Source organism: Bactrocera tryoni, unplaced genomic scaffold (assembly GCF_016617805.1).
Source record: "Bactrocera tryoni isolate S06 unplaced genomic scaffold, CSIRO_BtryS06_freeze2 scaffold_7, whole genome shotgun sequence".
Classification (NCBI taxonomy): Eukaryota; Metazoa; Arthropoda; class Insecta; order Diptera; family Tephritidae; genus Bactrocera; species Bactrocera tryoni.
Window position 1 is genome coordinate 8880788 of NW_024396366.1, and position 18502 is coordinate 8899289.

Sequence of the window (18502 nt, forward strand, 5' to 3'; positions counted from 1 at the left end):
TACATATGCACCAGAGAACTGCAAAACTCACTTTTTCCTTGAATCAGCTCATACACAAAAGTTTCTATTCAAGTCCAATCACTGAGCGAAACACAGCGTTGAGTAAAAATCAGCTCATGTTGCCGAATGGCTCATTCGCGTACAATGTGAGCCTTCGGTCCGAAATGCTTTGCTCACGTTTGCCCACTTCACGAAATATTTAGCTCATGCTCGCTCACTTTACGAAATGTTTAGCTCACTTTCGCTCAGTGATTGGAATTGAATAGAAACTTTTGCGTATGAGCTGATTTAAGGAAAAAGTGAGTTTTGCAGTTCTCTGGTATGTATATAGTTTTTGTATGCTTTGTTCGCGATCAGCTTATGTGTCACATGCATTGCACTAAGAATTTGGTACACAACTTATATTTTAGTATGTATTTGTCATCCCGTCGATATGGAGCAAGAAGATATTTTAGAAAAAATACGTACAAACGCCTACACATTGTCAGGCCGACATAAGGGAAGGAGCCATGTTTGGAATATATTCAGCCCTATCACGCAATCCATCGTAGCGAAGCTACGAATACGAATGTCCGCTACGAATACGCATAATTTGCTATCACTGAATTCATGTGAATTCGAAACTTTTGTTGCCAGACTTAAATTTGAATTTTGACATTTCGAAATCAGCTGTGTAGAAGAAAATATTAAAATTTTGATTAATAAAAGTGAAATCGTTTATATTCAAATTGATTTTACGAACAAAATATGTATTCGCTAACGTTTTTATTTATGTTGCTTGAGGAAGAACGTGAGAGAAGTCGGCGTGATCTAAAAATTCAACGAAAATCACTGAGGGACAAGAGCAACCCTTTCGATGTGGACGAAACAATGTACAGTTCAAAAATCCACAAAAATTCATTATTAAATTTTATTAAAATTATTTTTCTAAAACAGGTTTATTAAAAACTATCGCTTAAATAAGGCGGCCTTTACATATGTCCTCGATGTTCTAGAGAGGAATGCAAGTTCTTCAAGATCGTCATCTATTTCTTTACTTCATTGATTGTCTTCGGTTTTACGGTTTTTAGCTGAAGGAGGCTATCAGCATGGAGTGGGTAAAGACTTCGATATTCCAATGGCTCAGTCAACATTTTGTTGCATCTTAAAAGAAGTATTGGGATTGCTTCAGTCCCATTTGTGCCCTCAGTGGATAAACCTCGAGTTAAGTAACGTTGAAAAAAGGGAAGCGAAAAAGGATTTTTTTCAGAAATACGGATTTCCAGGCGCGATTTTGTGTGTAGACGGGACACATATTAAAATCGTTGCTCCAACTAAAGATAAGTTTCTCTATTATAACCGCAAAGGATAATTTAGTATCAATGCCATGATTGTAAGTCTGGTAACAAATTCGCATTTCAAACATCTTAATCAATGTTTTGCAGATATGTGACAATAAAATGAAAATACGTTATGTGAACGCTCAGTTTCCTGGCAGCAATCACGACTCGCACATATGGAATGTCAGCAATGCTCGTTATTTTCTTGAGAAAAAGTACCTCGATGGTGAACGAAACACTTGGCTTTTGGGTATTATACATACAAACATACATATTACAAAAATTCCCAAAATAAATATGTTATAGTTTGATTTGAATTAAAAGTTTTAATTGATAATATGTTATAGTTTGAATTCAATTAAAAGTTTTAAAACAAGTTTTAATTGAATTCAAACTATAACATATTTATTTTTAATTTAAAACTTACATTTTTCTTTTTTAAATTTATTTCTCCGTTACCACAAACCTGTCGTACAAAAATTCCGCTAAACTTAAAAATTTTCCGTTCCGAGTGAATTCAGTGAATGCAACTCTACGAATTTCGAACTTACTTTCGGAACTATTCGAATTGCATGATAGCAGTTTCGTAACTTTCCCGAAAAAACAGTCTACGATGGATTGCGTGATAGGGCTGATTATCTGAAATTATTAAAGAGGATGGCACTATTTGGAATGGATTTACATATATACTGCCAATCCTGTAACAATGTTTTAAAATATTTGCCAAAAAAATCTTCAAATTTAAACAGACATAAGTATGTATGTAAGTGCTGCAAATCGCTTAAGGAGACGGCGCTTTTATTCAAGCACAGTGAGTTTATTCATATGCGTTGAGTTTGCTCATACCCATTGAGTTTGCTCATAGGCGTTGAGTTTGCTCTTTTGTGTTTTTGTTTTCATTCAACACGATCATTGTTGAGCCGAATGAGCGAACGCTTGAGTAGAGCTGTTTCAACACGAGCGTGAATAAACTCAGCAAGCAAACGAATTTACCGCAATTGAGCTGAATTTAGCTCAGTAGCGAAAACATTCACGAATGCCATTTCGACCGCTTGAGCCGAATGTGCTGATAGTTCGGGTATTGATCGTGCATGAACATTTTTGCGCTCAACGGAAGCCGTTCTCTGATATGCACATACACATGTATGTATGTAAGTACAAGACAAATTCAAATCGTAATATCATTTATCTGTAAAAAGTGTGCGCGCACTGCTCTATATGTACATGCATATGTATACGACATTGCCGAACAAATAATGTATACCAACCAACATACAAATATGAGTACACATGTAAATATGTGCTAAAAACAGCGATCACTACAAACATAGACCCCTTTCGAACCATGTATAATACATGCATCCAGGAAGGCCGCTTTCCCATCATATGGAAAAGGCAAAACCTGATACTATTGCCGAAACCCAACAAACCAATGACCGAACCGTCACACTTTCGGCCCCTTTGCATGTTAGACTCCGCTGGAAAGATTCTGGAGCGGATCATATACCAACGGCTAAATAAGGCAATCGACGATGCCGGTGGGTTATCACCCAACCAATTCGGATTCAGAAAGGCAAGATCCACAATTGCAGCTGTAAATTTAGTAAAGACCATGGCCGAACGGGCTATCAGCGGCAAAAGATGGAAAGGAGGCACAATACAGTACTGTATGGTTGTAACCCTGGATGTAAAGAATGCCTTTAACTCGGCATCCTGGCACAGTATTTTGAGTGCACTAAAAAGCTTCTCCGTGCCTCAATACCTTTACAACATAATACTAAGCTATTTCGAGGATAGAATTTTGAGCTACAACACTAGCGAAGGTTCTAAAAATATAAAGTCTCTGGTGGAGTACCCCAAGGATCTGTTCTTGGGCCACTACTATGGAACGTCATGTACGATGGAGTACTGCGGCTGAAAGTACCGAAAAACGTTCATATTATTGGGTTCGCAGACGATATCGCTGTTGTGGTCATAGCAAAACATATACACGATATAGTTTCGATAACCAACAGAACAATAGTGTTAATAAGCGATTGGCTCGAAACTAACGGGCTGAACCTAGCGGAGAGCAAGACCGAAGCGGTACTCATCACTGGCAGAAAAGTCCGTGAAGTTGCCACGTTCAATGCAAAGGGTGTAAGCATCACGACACAACCGGCAATTAAATATTTGGGAATCATACTCGATGCAAGGATGTCCTTTAAAGATCACTTAGCGTACACAGGCGAAAAAGCTACAAAAGTGTGCAGAGCCTTGACCCGGTTAATGCTCAATACCCGTGGGCCAAAGCAAAATAGAAGACGACTATTAGCTGGTGTACTAAAGTCAGTCGAGCTGTTCGGCGTCCAGATATGGGGAAAAGCTCTAGAAGTAAAATCATATCGCCGTGGCCTTTTTTCGATATATGCCACCTGCGCACTAAGAGTATGTTCTGCGTTCCGCACAGTATCGGAAGATGCCGCTCTAGTTATTGCAGGCTTACACCCTTTAGACCTCCTGGCCAAGGAGATACAATGCTGTACAAATGACAGGTTACCGTACAATACATCAAAAGAAATAGCAAGGGCTGAGACAGTAGATCAATGGCAAAAGCGCTGGGAGGAAAGCGGAAACGGTCGGTGGACATTCCGGCTGATCCCCAAGGTCGAACTATGGCTAAATAGACCACACGGTGAGGTAGATTTTCACGTAACTCAACTTCTCACAGGGCATGGCTGCTTTAAAGCATATTTGAAACGGTTCGGGCACGAAAATAACGACACATGTGATTATTGCGGAGGCGATACCGTCGAAAATGTGGAACACACCTTCTTCCAGTGCCCAAAATATAATCTTGAGAGGCAATACCTAAAGGATGTGTTCGGTGTAGACCCAACTCCCGAAAATCTGGTAAGCCAAATGGTCGAATCGACAGAGAAGTGGAAAGCTGCTTGCGAAGTTGCAGCCAGGGTAATGAAATCCCAACGTGCCAGCGAACAGCGGCGGAGAAGAAATGTAACGGACAACCACGACTCAAACACACAAACGTTGACGTGACGGGAAAAGTTGGCGACGAACAATGTACGAGGGGGGTTATCAGACCAACAGAGGTGGGGCCAAGTAAATGCAACTTGTAACTGAATGCATTTGGACCATCACGTACGCTTGAGTGTCACTCAACCATCCTCCCGACGTAATACTTGACGGTGGTACCGGGGGGAACGGTACATGACGGTAGGAGGTTTAGTTCGGATTAAAGTTCCACACTGACATGGGGTTCAGGCTTTCGATGCTTCCTCCTCGTAAAAAAAAAAAAAATGTAAATATGTGCTCATGACATTCCCACACAAATAATGCATACAAAACATACATACTTATACATACGTTCACATGTAGATATGTCACCCGCAAAAACTACGAATACTGTTCTACAAAAACAACAATGGTTTCAAGTAGCATCAGCAGCGTCACAAGTCAATATGGCAGCCAAGTCGATACCCAAATTTGTAGAAAAACACACAACAACAATATTTTCATTCATGAACGCAAGCGCACTTTCAACAGGCAAAGTTGCTTCATTCATAAAAACAAATACCATTACATCTCCCCGAGCATGCCTTTGCCAACAAGCGTCTTTTCGCAACAATGGCAAAAGCTAAAAATCATAAATTGAACAATTTGTGATATTTGTATGAGAAGGAAAAAGCGACAACCCCGCAAATATAAGTGTAGAATAAAATTGACAGCATAGTTTATTTGTCGATTTTCAAGTCAAGAAATGTGCCAAAGAAAATATTCAATATTCCTCTGATTTATGTGTACGGTGAATTCCGGTTAAGTAGTATTCCGCTTAAATGAAAATCAGCCCTCTTAACTGCCCATATCTTGCTGCATCTCACGGTTGTTTTTAGATATACACGGAAATTATTGTTTTAGGTACCACTCGCTTCAGTATCCGCACTCGCTTATGTGCCATATTAAATTTTTTTTAACAAACCACAAAAATCTGTATCTTTGAATGTGGCACATAACCGGGATTGACTGTATTTGTCAAGGAATGTAAAAAATATTGTTACGCGGCTTGCAAAATTCTGCGTCGATATGTATGCAAGCTCACACACAAACATACATATATCCGTTGGTTTGTAAGCGAAGCTGGTACAGCGGCAAGGGAAGCAGTGGCAATTGGCGATCGTTCGTTTGTGTTTTCGGCATAGCTCGGATTTTCTACCAACAACACAATGTTGTGACGCGTGTGAAGACGCGTCATTCTTTCGACACATTGACTCTTTGCATGAAAGCAAAAAATATGAGCTTCGCCATTGGTTGTCCGCGTCAACGTAGATTTCGCATGAAGCATTGTGTGTACATATTTACATACATAAATTAACGACTTATTAGTTACAAAGTCGTAAAAAATTATATTGTGGTCAAATTGACCTTTATTGTTTAAAATCCAAATAACAACTAAAAACCTAATTTACAATTAACATATTCTTAATATTGCCTAAATCTACTTGCGTTAGCACTTTTGTTTAACGTACGCTTATGCGGCGCATAGCGGATGTTGTTCCCAATTGTTTGTTTCTGTTGACTTGCGGCGCATAGCGGATGTTGTTCCCACTTGTTTGTTTCTGCTGACTTGCGGCGCATGGCGGATTGGTTTGCAGTTATTGGTTTGTTTGTAACATTTCTGGTGTTAACTCCTCCACCCCTAAAAACAAACGTCCCCGTTTGTTCCACTGGGTTACTGCATTTGGCTTACTAGCGTTATTGACTCTGTTAACTGTGGTGTTTCGGATGTTGTGAACTCTTTAGGGTCATTCACGTTTACGTTTACGTTATAACTTGACCGTTCTACCAGTTTGCTTTTCAAAAGTTCCCTTAGAACTAATGCGATGACTATTACCGCTGCGAATATCAGACTGATGATTGAAAGAGATAAATTCGTGATTAAATCTGCTCTGTGGGTTATATGTAGTGCTTTTAGGTGTTTGGTGTTGTTCATGTGGAGTTCTTTCAACATTTCCAAACTTAGGATATCTTCTTCCCTATTTGAAGGGAGATTTGGTTGCAGGATTGCAGGTAGGGGTTTGGTGCTTAACGTTTCGCTAAAGGTATATTTTTGTTCGTCAATGCTAACTGTAGAATTGTGATATTGTACTGCGTACGATCCAGTAAGATTTATCTTTTGGTTGTCGATCTCTATTGTGCCATTGTACTGATTTAGTAGTATGATGCCAGGTGAGATATTCTCTACTGATGGGATGTGCTGATTGTTTATTATAGTGCATTCCGCTGGTTCGCTTCGAAGTAGTCGAGGGACGCAAGTAGTGTTACTAATATCTATTAAATTCCTACGGCTACAAATTCTTATATTATTATGTTCCTTACATTTATTCTTAACTCCAAAAACTTTGTCATTATTACAAGTAACTATATCCTCATAGGAGATTTTATTAATATTTTTCCTTATTTTTATTGGTTTTATCAAAATTGAGTCGCAAATATCCTCAATTGTTACGGGTATTCCGACTATATAAAGTAACATTGTATTGTTTGAGGCGACTTTTATATTCGCTAGCTCTAGTGAGTCTTCCATATTATTTAATGTAAAATTATTATTTTCAAATACAGATTTTATTAATCTAAGTTCATCATTTGACAAAATGTATGAATTTACGATTCCGGCCTTTGCCCAATGCATTGCGTAATCTATATTAATTATTTCCTCTTTAATAATTTTTAATTTATATTTTATTTCAAGAGCCAAATGGTGTTGTATTTCTTCGTTCGTTTGTAAAGATTTTATTATTTTATTTGATATTGTGGTGATATTGTTAATTCTGTCAAAAATTACTTTGTTAATTATTACTTGTTTATTGTTATTTTCTATTATATTGTTAAGTTGATTTTCTAGAATTACTAGGTCGTCGTGGTCAGGATTTCCAGCGATCCATTTCCAGACTGTCCCTAGTGCATCTATTGATTTTTAAATCTCCTTGGTTTAAGTCTGTTTAAATAAGTCTGTGTCAAGTTTAGTTCGTTAATGAGAATAGGAAGGAGGGATTTTCTTCAGTGATCTTTATCTTAATGATGCTGCTTATTTCATTCAATGTTTTCTGGCATGCATCCAGGTCGACTTTATGTATTAATCTGTACGTTCCTGTTTGAATTTTGGTTAGTCCTGTGTTAAATGTTGCTAACTGCGAGTTGGTGTAGTCTATTATTTGGAAGTCTGCGTACACCAGATTTACGAAAAATCTGTAAGAGAAAAAAAAGGAAAAAAAGTAGGGGTAATATAACTAGGTTTTAATGTTGCTTTTGTGTACCGTTCGTCCTTTCTCCGTGATTACTACACTGGATTTATCCTCTTTCACAACTTCTTTTTTATATCTAGCTGTGAGATTAGATCCTAATCGTTTGTTTATTCTAACATATATTATTTCCCCAGGAGAGTAGGTTTTCGTTGGCTTTCGTGTTTTATTGTGAAATTCTAAATCTTTTGCTTGTCTTTTCTGAAGAGTTATGATATTTTCTTGTCTTGCTTTCTCGTATTGCTCTGGGTCTATTGAAATGCGTCTACCAAAAAATGTTTCTATTGGTCGTTTCCCTGTAGCAGAGTGTATGGAGTAGTTATACTCGTATGTGCAACGGTCAAGGAGTTCCTGAAAGGAGCGATGGGTATGTTCAGTTTGAAGACAACGCATAATTTCAGATAGGGTAGAATGAAATCTTTCTACCTGTCCGTTAACTTTGCTCGCGTAAGGGGGTGTTTTAAAAATTCTAATACCAAGTTGATCTTCGACCATAAATTGTATTGAAGATGAATTTAGAGATTTCTCGTTGTCTATGACTATTGTTTTGGGTACACCGAAAGCGAAAAGTATTTGTCGCAATGGTTCCCTGATATCTTCTATTGCTTTTGATTCTATTATCCTAACTTGGGCATATTTCAAGAATTTATCCACTGCAGTGAGTACCAGTTTTTTTTCTGTATTGAATATATCTATATGGACTATTTCACCAGGATATTCGGGAATTGGGGTTTCGTGTAGTTGTGGTTTATTAGGATGGCGGTCGTATTTGTTCTCTTTACAAATTTTGCATTGCTTTATTATATTTGCTATTTTTGCTCTCATCTTAGGAAAGTACAACTTTTGTATGAGTTGTTTTTCATTTTCTTCCCTATTTCTGTGCGCTCGTTTGTGTTCTTTCAGTATCTCTTCAGTTTGTGTGTCCTCATTTGGTATGTCTTCTACCTTTGTTTGGGTATATCGGATTTTATAATTACAGAAATGGAGTGGGTATATTTCTTGTATTTTTCCCATTATTTCTTCGGAAGTAAATATGCCATTTATCACCGAAGGGTTTAAGTAACGTTTAAGAAGTGAAATTAGGTTTTCTGAGGAAAATGTTTGTTTAATTATTACATGTCTATGGTATGTAGGAAATGGTATTTTAAATAGGTAACTATCTTCGTCTCCTAAAGAGATCCAAAGTTGGTTTTTGAAAACATTTATGGGTACTTCTACAGCTGGAATTAGATTGTGAGATGAACTGTCATCTAAATGTGTGGCAACTGATAAGGAATTTATTTCGAAAGGTCTGGATAGTGTATCTGCTACCACATTGGATTTTCCGGGTTTACATTTAATTTCATAATTATATTCCTCGAGTATTGCTTTCCAGCGTTTTAACTTTGAATTGTTATTTTTGTTGCTCAGAGCGTACGTGAGAGGTTGATGATCCGTATGGATTACTACTTTTGCCGTGCCATACAGATAATTTCTAAAGGAATTTAGTGCCCAAATTATGGCAAGCATTTCCTTTTCGTTTACTGCATAATTCTCCTCGGTTTTGCTCAATGTCCTTGAAATGAATGTTATAGGTTTACCATTTTGTTCCAAAACAGCGCCTATTGCGTATTTGGAAGCATCTGTAGTTAGTTCAAATTCTTTTTGTAGTCAGGGTATTGTAAAATGACGTCTTTTGAAGTCAAAGCAGCCTTGATTTTATTAAACGCTGCCTTAGCTTCAGTCATTCAGATGTATGTGAGTTTTCTTTGAGATATTTTTGACATCCTGCCTTCTTCGCCTCGAAGTAAGGATGTGAGTGGCTTTATGAGCTTGGCATAATCCCTGATAAATCTTCTATAATATCCGGATAAGCCTAGGAAAGATCGCAAGTCTTTGAGAGTAAGAGGTAAGGAAAATTTACTATTGATTGTACTTTTGATGGGTTTGTAGAGATTCCATCGGAGGAAACTACAAATCCTAGAACTCGACCTGTTTTTTTGAAAAATTCGCATTTATCGATTTGTATTTTCATGTTAGCATTATTTAAAGTATTGAAAATTGTGTCTATGTTTTGGGAATGTGTTTCTTCATCTTTGCTAAATATTATTATGTCGTCTATATATACATAACATATTTTGCCTATGTGTTGTCGTAGAATATCGTCTAACGTCCGTTGGAAAATGGCAGGGGCGTTCTTTAAGCCAAAGGGAAGTCTGGTGAACTCATATTTTTCGTTGTTCACTGAAAAAGCTGTCTTTTCCACGTCAGATTCCTTAAGAGGAATTTGATGGAAGCCACTTTTTAAATCGATTACTGAAAATACTCGGTTTTCTCCTAGTTGGGACAGTACCTCATTTATCTCTGGTATCGGGTACCTGTCTGCAATTGTAACCGTATTCAGTTTCCTGTAGTCGATTACCAGTCTGAATTTTTTATCACCTGATGCGTCGTCTTTCTTTGGGACGACCCATACTGGGGAATTGTATGGTGATCGTGATTGTCTGATGATGCCGTCTTCTAATAATTTATTTACTTGTTTCTCTACTTCCTGTTTAAGACTAATAGGATATGGATATGATTTGGAATAAATGGGTGTATCTGAATTTGTCCGTATATCGGCTACTACCTTTGTTGTATACGTCAATTTCTCATTCGGGTCTGAAAATAAATTCCGGTGTTTCTGTACAAGTCGTATAATTTCGATTCTTTCTAATTCTTTCATATGTTCGTCACGTATTTGTATTGAGTTTACATCCTGTGCTGTGTATTGTTGGAGTTGGATTTTATGTTTGTTTGCTACGACCATAAAATTATCTTTAGTGTGGATAATTGCTTAAAGTTGTTTTAAACTATCGTTTCCTAGTATGGCATGAAAAGTGGTGAGAGTTGGTAGTAGGAAAAATTTTAAATTGCATTCTTTGATATTGAAAAGATTTAGAAGTGCGTGGTGCGTAATTTTTATTTTACCACCTACGGAATTTGCATAAAAAGGGTTATCATTTTCTTTGGGATTTTTTACTAAACTTGATTGAATATAGTTCTTGTTGGAACCAGTATCAACCAATATTTTTAAGATTTGTCCACTCTTCGTTTTGCATCTGAAATATGGCAACGAAGAGCTGTTTAATCTAAAAAATGTACGTCTGTCAGGTCTAAAGAGTGTTCATTTTCATCGTCCTGTGTTGAGTTATAGTCGTGATTATATTCGTTGTCCCGATAGTCGTAATTGTACTGATTATCTTGGTAATTCTGTTCATTATATGGATCTGGGGTTGAATTCAAGTGAAAGTTTCTTTGCACTTTTGGTTGAATTTCATTTATATTGGATGCACTTACAGGTCGCTTACCAATAATTTTAGGGTTTGGCCTGTTTGCATAATTAATCGCGTTTGTCCGCAGGCTCACATCTACGTCCATGGGTTGAGGTGGTTTAGGAGGTCTTGGTGGAGTGTGGGTTTGTTGGTTATATTGCTGGTTAAATTGATTTGGGTTCTGGTTTATAGAATTCTGAATATTAGGTGGGTAATAATTTTGTTGTGCGCGTTGATAGTTGTATGGGTTAGGATTTGTCAAAGGTTGCGGTAGATAAGCTAGTTCAGGTTGGAATTTTGTCTGTGAAACTTGTTGGTTTTGTGGTTGGGAATATCTTGGTTGGGTAAAATGTTGTCGTGAATTTTGTTGGGTAAAGCCCTGTTGTCGAGATGTTGACGGCGCGTTAAAAAATTGATTATTTGCGTGGTAGGCTCTAAAATTCTGGTTTTCGAGCTTTAGGCATAGGTGTAGGGCTTCAGGTAAGCTCTTTGGTTCTTTAATACCGAGAAGCCTAGGTAGATCGCCTGAAAGTCCTCTGACAAAAGTATCGAGGGCCTTTGAACGATAATTTTCTGTCAACAACTGTACTGCTTCTTCTCCAACTTCCATGCAGCCTATTTTGTTTAATATGAGTGATAAATGTGCGTATACCTTTGGTCGTTCACTGTCAGTCTACCTTGTATGAGGCAAGTCATTTGGTATTCTAGCGTACCAATGTCCCGTTTGTCGGCGTAATGAGTAGTTAAACAGGGAGAGATTGCTGTCCAGTCCAATGGTGTGTTATAGGACTCTAGTGCAATATCTGCCTTTCCGATTATTTTGTTTCGTATTACATTTAAAATACCGAAATAGCGCGGAGTGCCTTTTGAGGGTTCGTATATCCTCAAAATGCGTTCTACGCTTTTCCTCCAGGAGCTAAACTCTGAAGAGTTTCCTGAAAATTCTCGTAATGAGCGTACTACATCTGGTATTTTATCCATCTCGTTCATGTTATTCTGAAATTGTACGTCTATTGTCTGATCGGTTACTATGGGATTTGTTGTGTTATTAAGAACACTTTGAACTAAGTTGGGTCCATTCGTTTCTAGGGCTTGGGCTACCATAGTTTTAATTATGTTTACCAATTCTGGCGAAATTTGGTTAGCCGGAGCCGAAGGTCCTGCTGTAGCAGTGGGAGCAGCATTCCCTAGCAATGATGGCCTAATCAGGTTGTTTGGGTTAGCCATTTTTGGAGAGGTCCTTTATGATTATGTTACAGAAAATTTATGTTATCCTTTCTAGGAACGGGTTATTTATACTCTAGAGGGTCCGGTCAACTCCTGAGTTGGCTACGGAATCGCAGAGATATTTAATGTTATTTTTATATTTAAAAATATTTTTTTATAGGCTGTACAAGCCTTATTTTATTTGATTTATTACAAGCCTTGTATTATTTGATTTATACTCTAGAGGGTCCGGTCAACTCCTGAGTTGGCTACGGAATCGCAGAGATAATTAATGTTATTTTTATATTTAAAAATATTTTTTTTTTTATAGGCTGTACAAGAATTATTTTATTTGATTTGTTTATATTATGAACGATTTTGTATTATTGTTAAATTTGCTTAATATAAACTTATTTTTTACTAATTTTCGTGAGAGGAAGAGAAAAATATATTTCCTTTTTGTATAGCAATTCACTTGATTCTTTTTAAAAACTTTCACAATTTTAAAACAATTTTTGTTTTGAAGGATATTAAATGGAAATACATACACATATATTCACTCTTTTAAACTTTTGAATTCTTTTAACTTATTTTGGTTTCTACAATTTTTCACAATCTTAACCTATTTCTTACATTATGATCAGCTTCATAGTGGCTGGCAATGATGATTTGGTCCTTTTCTCCTTCTGGATACTAATGGATCACCGTCTTGCTCCAAGTGCTCACTCTCTATTAGTTACAAAGTCGTAAAAAATTATTTTGTGGTCAAATTGACCTTTATTGTTTAAAATCCAAATAACAACTAAAAACTTAATTTACAATTAACATATTCTTAATATTGCCTAAATCTACTTGCGTTAGCACTTTTGTTTAACGTACACTTATGCGGCGCATAGCGGATGTTGTTCCCAATTGTTTGTTTCTGCTGACTTGCGGCGCATAGCGGATGTTGTTCCCACTTGTTTGTTTCTGCTGACTTGCGGCGCATGGCGGATGTTGACGTCGGCAGTTATTGGTTTGTTTGTAACATTTCCGGTGTTAACTCATATGTTGCATATAGACAAATTTACAAACATTATGCGTATGGTCTGTCATATTTGTTTACATGCACACATAATTATAGTATATGGACAAATGTGCGACCGCTTGGTCTTTTAATATGATATCGAAAAGTTTAATGACCAAAGCAAATATTTATTTAAGTATATAAATATACATATGTATGTCGTACCAAACCTATATAAAATGCATATTTAGGTAGTAATACAAATCTTATTGAATTACATATTTGCAAAGATTTTATGGAATTCATCATAAAATAGCTCAATCTTAAAATATATACATACATATGTATGTATGTACACACTTATGTGCTTTCATAACAAATATATGTACATATGTATACCGATCTATAAATTATATGCAGCATCGTTTGCGCATAGTAAAAAAGGGAATCTGTAAGCGTACATTCCTTAACATTGAAACTATGATTATTTTTCTCATGTAACACTGAAAATGCTCAATTCTGCTATTTTCATGTCCCCTGATGTTAAGTGGTGAAATGCGCTAATAATTTTCTGTGGTGAAATGCACTCATCCAAAACAGTAAATATCCCAAAATTAAAATATCCCTTAATTCTCGACATCGTGAACCTTCTCTATAATACACGTTCTCTGCTCATACAAGTATTATCCCCAAAAGCTCCTGACGGAAATCAAAGCGAGTTGTATCGTTTCCTATCAATATTTATATATCTGTGGAAATATGTTATAACATCTTAAGTCGAGTTAAGTCAAAATCAAGTTAAGGTCGTAATATTCTGCTATTCAATTCCACCATTTTAGAAAAAGTTGTCACGATTTACTTTTTAACGTCCTTTCTTTTTGAGTATATTTCATACGACATAATATCTTACGTAAGCCATAGTTTTGGAGATGCCGTATCGGTTATAACCTCTTATGTCAACATAAACTCAATATTTACTAGAAAATATTCAACAAATTTAATATAATAAGAAATGGTATGTTTACTTAAACCGTTATGTTAAAAATAGATTTTCGGATTTTCATAACTTAAATGGATATAAGTGCTTATGATAAAATTAAAACTATCAAGGAGGCGAAATATGAGTAATGTTGATTTTTCTAGTGATGATTCGGTTGTTGATCCAAATTTTGATATAAGTAATTGCACTGCTTCAAGCTCAGATTTAGAGAGCGAAGTTGTAAGTACTAAACTGATTTATTGGATAGTAATAATACAAATTTAAATTTAGGAATATTCGGAAAGTGTTGCAAAGAAAACCTCGCGAAAAGAATCAAGGAATCTCAGGGAAAGTTATGCTTCGGCATCTGGAAAAACTATTCCTGCTCGTATTGTGCGCCAGCTGGAATCTTGCAGAAAAAGATGCGCTGATAGAATAACATACGAGGAATAGCAAATCATTCACAAACAATACTGGAAACAAGGGTCCTATAACTTAAGTAAGGCATATGTCGCTGGCTTAATTGAAATTCAGGAAACTAACACTGTAAAACGAGTAAAACACGAAAGAAATCCTCGAAGTAGACCGAATTGCTACTAATATTTTTTGGAGATTAGTGGTAATAGAATTTCAGTTTGCCAAAAATGCTTCAGATTCACGTTGTCCGAGACCGAGCAGTTCATAAAAACAGTTGTGAAGTCAAAACTTGAATGAGGAGTTAGTGAAGCTTTGCGTGGAAAACATTCGTGCTCTAAAAAGCTTTCTCGGGCAAGAGAGCAAGAAATTTTAGACTTCATAAAAAGCTTTCCATTATATGAGTCGCACTACACTCGCCGTGATACTTCCAAGCGTTATCTACCGACTGATTTGTCGGTAGCTGAATTGTATCGCCTTTATAAAGATAAATACAACCATTCCGTGTCGCTTTCAAAATATGCTAAACTCTCTGGGACACTCGATTTAAAATTTAAAAAACCTAAAGTTGACACTTGCCACAAATGTGATTTGCTTTAATGTAAAATTCAAGTTGCCAAGTCAGAGGAACTTGAATCTCTAAAAATAGAGCAGACTGAACATCTCAATACAGCACAACACGCTTATGATGCTAAAAAACGATAAAGAAAAATCTCTAAATGATAATAAACTAAAAGTGTTTTATTTCGATCTTCAACAGTGCCTTCCCAAACCTCTGTTGAGACCTTCACTGTCATTCTACAAAAGGCCTTTATGGACCTTTAACCTTACCATACATAGCTGTGCAACAAATCAACCAAAATGCTACATGTGGCATGAAGCAATAGCTAAAAGAAGTGGAAACGAAATAGCTTCATGCGTGTTTACTCATTTACTGCATTTAAATGCAAACGTAAATTATATTGTTTTCTACAGTGATTGCTGCCCCGGCCAAAACAAAAACTCTTTCGTTGCAACTATGTATGTTTGCTATTTTCATGCAACTAGAAAGCAATTTAAGCATTATAGATCATGAATTCATGGTCCCTGGACACACACACATGGAGTGCGATAGTGACCACGCTGCTATAGAGAAAAAGAAAAATAAATCTTCAATAAAAATCCATCATCCCCGTGATTGGTACCAATTTATAAGAACAGTCGGAGTGAAGAAAAAATTTTTAGTTAACGAAATGGATCAATCAAACATATATGATTTTGCCTTCGCATCAAAAAGTGTATTTACTTGGCGTAAAGTGGATGACAACGGTGAAAAATTCAATTGGCATGACATTAAATGGTTCAGATTTACTAAGGAATACGGTAAAATATATTTTAAAACATCATTAGGTGAAGGTGATCCTTTCAAGTGCATTAATATAAAAAGCGAGGAATCAATTCCGTCAAAATAAAAGATTTAAAAAATTGTTATGTCGCACCAATAAAAATTAGCACTAACAAGAAAAAACGTTAACTTCGGTTCCACCGAAGCTAATATACCCTTCACAGGTGCATTTATTTAAGTAACTATGTGTTCAGTTTGTATGGAAGCTATATGCTATAGTAATCCGATCTGAACAATTTTTTCGGAGATTACATTGTGAAAGTTTTCCATACAAGAACTTAATTCCGATCGTTCAGTTTGTATAAAGTTTGCTGACAAACCTAAATGCACGGCACTCACCTTTGATGCGATAGCGTTCCGAAGAAAAAGACAAATTGGTCGGTTGCGTATGCGAACACGGATTGATCCAGAAAAGAGGCTGGGCGCCGTCCGCCAGTCCCTTTTGTTGATTGTGTTTGGTGTCCTCGTGTGTGGTATGAAAGGTGTGGTGTAGATGATGATGAGTTGGTGTGTGTGGGATGAAAGATGCCGTGCTGAATATGGTGTGTATGGGATGAAAGATGACGTGTGGAATATAGTGTGTATGTGTGGGGTGTAGATGTGGTATATTAAGAGGGGGCGCAGAAGCTCATTTAACCATCCAGGCCCCCCTAAACGAAAGGCGCTGCAGCTGTTGCAGCGTTGCCACAACGCTGCTCAGCCCCGTAGACCGACGAGGTGGTGGTCCCGCCTGCCGACGCCGCAACGAGGTTCCGCTTCGCTAGGGCGCGCTACGAGCTGCGGATTGGAAGCGGGGTATGCGGCCGCGCTGGATGGGTGGCCGATTCACTTCGCGTGCCGCGCTACGATGTAGCAGCGTGTGATGCGGCCTGTGGCATATTTGGCACAGCCCTCGTGACTCACACGCTGCAGTCCCATGGGTATGTGACAGGCAGTTATGGCAATGCCCGTGGGTCTGGGCAACTTGCTGCCGTTCCACGGGTCGCATACCCCTAAATATGCCACAATGGTGCAGGCGATGTGGGCGCCGACAGATGGGGCACCTTAGGGTCTCCGTGGTGCGTGATGGTGTTGGTGGTGGTCGAGTGCCACCACGAGGTGCGGATTGAAGGACCGCTGCAGACGCGGTTGCCGGTACAGGTGTCGGCGTTGTTGCCGGTGCAGTTGCCGGCGTCGTTGCCACCATAGTTCGGGGCGCTGGAGTAGGCACGGTGCGTGGCGCATTGGTAGCCCGAGCTGTTGGTGTGGTTGCGACTGGTGTATCTACATCCATGGTGATCTATGTATAAATGAGATTGTCAATTAGAAATCTGTCATACAATTAGATATTGGCAATCGTGCCACTATATGTGGCATGAATGGGTCGTCGTATGGATCGACCATTTTTTATTCGTTTTCTTTACGGTTTGTTATTGTGATGTACGGTTTGCTATTTTCTGACGGTTGTTATTTTTTAACGGGTTGTTATTTGCGTACTTTCTCGTGTTTTATTGGTTTCATTTGGGTTTCGTATTTAATTTAGTGATTTTATTATATCGCGACATTATCGGCTCGGTTTTTTCGGGTTTCGGATTCGCGGTCGTCGGTGGTTGGTAAAAAGCACAGCTTCACGAGCGGTCTGGTTAGTGTTCCGTTTTGAGTACGGAGATCCACTACCTGTATGTGACCGTCGGAGCCATAATGTAGCTTTTCTATGCGGCCGAGCCGCCACTCGGTGGGGGGTAGACAATCATCGTGAATGAGGACACAGTCTCCAAGTTTAGGCGCTTGTTCAAGAGTCTTCAAGCGGTATCTTTTGTGGAGATCCTTTATGTATTCGTCCTTTAATCGGCGGCTGAAATCATGATGGAGAATCTTAATTCGTTCCCATCGATTTAATAGGGATAGCGACTCCACGCCTGGCTCAGGAATGGCCAGGATGGGTGCTCCCTTTAGAAAATGCCCAGGAGTTAAGGCGGTGAAATCTGAGGGGTCTTGCGATAATACTGTGAGTGGCCGTGAATTGATAACGGCTTCAATTCGATTTAATAACGTCGTGAACTCTTCGTAATTGAATTTATAATTTCCAGCTACCCGTTTGAAATGGGTTTTGAAGCTTTTTACAGCTGATTCCCATAAACCGCCCATATGAGGAGCGCTTGGGGGTATAAATTGCCAATTGATACCTTGAGGGGCGTACTTTTGAACGATGTCGGATGACACTTGTTTGAAAAAATCCACAAATTGCTTTTCTATGGCTCGTTGAGCTCCAATAAAGGTTTTGCCGTTATCGCTCATGATCTTTGATGGGTAGCCACGTCGAGCGACGAAGCGAGCAAATTCCGCAAGAAAAGTCTCCGTCGTCAGATTACTACATAGCTCAAGATGTAATGCCTTTGTCGTGAAACATACAAAGACAGCCACATAGCCTTTCATGAGAGTGGGAGACCTTAACATGGACGCCTTTACCTGGAAAGGCCCAGCAAAATCAACACCTGTTGTGGTGAAAGGCAGAGCGAAATTGCAGCGTTCCGGTGGAAGTGCTGCCATAATCTGCGTTCGCATCTTCTGCTTGTGCATAGTGCAAATCTTGCACGTGAAGATGCACTTCTTGATTTGCGGC

General features: G+C 38.0%; 1 long non-coding RNA gene across 1 annotated transcript; it reads left to right on the forward strand.

The window, feature by feature from the left end:
- Positions 1–1078: 1078 nt before the first annotated feature.
- On the forward strand, positions 1079–1549 carry LOC120781745. The gene is made up of 2 exons (XR_005706156.1): positions 1079–1372; positions 1425–1549. It is a non-coding gene; the product is annotated as an uncharacterized LOC120781745 (long non-coding RNA).
- The last annotated feature ends 16953 nt before the right edge of the window (positions 1550–18502 follow it).